Genomic DNA, 1,950 nt, shown 5'->3' with positions numbered 1-1,950 from the left:
TTGCTCAAACATGTGTGGCAAGTTAGGTTGGTTTACTAATGTACGTCCAGGGCCCTTGAAGCATCTCAAAGTCATGTGTAATGCTGCCAGATGCTATGTCTGATTGTAGAATGGGTGATGTCAGGGCTGATCCTGCTTGGATGGAAGTGACCTGGTGAGATCCCTTTCAGTGTGACTTTTCTATGACCCTGATTGTAAATCTTGATCAGTTTTTGAATGGCAATTAATGAAAGCATCACCCGTTAAAGCAAGCATGGCCTTTGAAGACCCATGAGATCCCTACTTTGTGTTTTCCCTAGATTCCCTGCCTGTTGGGGCTCCCAGCCCTGGGCCTCTTGAGCCTGGACCTAATTATGTTTTCTTTACCACTGTCTCCCAGAGGGGGTTGTTAAGACCAGATGTGACAACCTTCATCTTCACAGGAGAAGGGGGCTGGTTCTACTTTTCAGGACCACGAAGTAGACCAACTTCAGATTGGGCTTGGAAGAGATGAGACCAGGTATTGGTGGAGCCAGAGAGGGAGATTTGTGCTAATAAGGGATTGGGGTGTAAGAGAAAGGGGTCAATCCAGGGGGGTGCAGTTACGCCCCCTTAATTCCTGCCCCCCCCTCCCAAAAAAAAATAATTAAAACCAGCTGTCTGGGAGAGGCAGCAGCATTTCTGTTCAGGCAGCTGCTGAGTCCATTGACTTCATGGCTCATTTTCAGCTCCCTGATTCCTGCTAATCTCTTCATTCCACATGTGTGAACAGCCCTCTCTCCTTTTTTAAGGGTCTTAATGTGCCACTAGTCAAGCTATCCTTTCCTCTGCAATGTTACTGTCTGTTAGCCATTCCTGGTGATCCCTTTTCTATTTCTCAGCTCCACAAACTGTTTTTAGCTCTAGCTGAAAATCTTAACTCAGGTGTAGTCCTATGAACTCGGGTGTAGACATGACTGACAGTGAAGTGAAAACCTTAACTCAGATGTAGACCTATGAAGCCAGGGGGAGAAGTGATTGACTGGTATGGAGGGACTTTCATATGAGGAAAAACTAGTGAGGCTAAAGAGAGAGAGAGGGTGGGATGGATAGATAGATGGATAGATGGAGTATGGGGTGGATAGATGGATAATATGGGGATGGATATATAGAGTGTGTGTTGGATAGGACACAGACTCATGGCTTGAAGTTGCTCTGAAGTGGGTTCAGATGGGATCTCTGGAAGAACATCTTCCCTGCTGCCTAGGATAGAAACACCCTGGTTTAATTTCTCATCTCATGAACCAGAGTATTTGCCTGTCTTCAGCCTCCTTGATCTTCTGGGTTCTTTTTTGTGGTTTCCTTTGGATCATGAAGATGTCAGGCTAGAAGGGACCTCCTGAAGCTACTTCCACCCCTAGCCCCCTGCTCCAGGCAGAATCAGCCCTGACTTCACCCAGGCTGCCATCAGATGTAGCATCTGACAGTGTCACACATGCCTTTGAGATGCTCCAAGAGGCCTGGGAAGATGTTAATAATGCAGCCTAACTTGCCAGGCATGTTTAGGCAATTTACCATGCAGTAGTTAAATACCCAGCCAGCCACAAAGATGGGCTGCATTCATCTCATCCAAATCCCTGCTTGAGGCAGGATCATCCCTGTCCAAACCACCCTATAGAAATCCATTCATAGGAATCTTGGGCTGTAAGGGACCTCACAAGGTCACCTCAACCCCAGCTCCCTGCTCCAAGCAGGATCATTCCTGACTAAAACTCAGCCTAGCATCTGCCCAACCTGCCCTTGGACCTCTCTAGGGATGGAGACTCCCCCACACCCGCAGGCAGCTTGTTTCCCTAGAATCATAGAATCATAGAAGTAGGGTCGGAAGGGACCTTGTAGATCAAGTCCACCCCCTGCCTGGGCAGGAGGGAAACTGGGCTCAAGTGACCCCAGCCAGGTAGGCATCGAGCCGCTTCTTAAAGACCCCCAGGG

The sequence above is a fragment of the Alligator sinensis genome, unplaced genomic scaffold, assembly GCF_000455745.1.
Source record: "Alligator sinensis unplaced genomic scaffold, ASM45574v1 scaffold137_1, whole genome shotgun sequence".
Classification (NCBI taxonomy): Eukaryota; Metazoa; Chordata; order Crocodylia; family Alligatoridae; genus Alligator; species Alligator sinensis.
The sequence above is the reverse complement of the archived record's forward strand: the minus strand, read 5'-3'. Positions refer to the sequence as shown.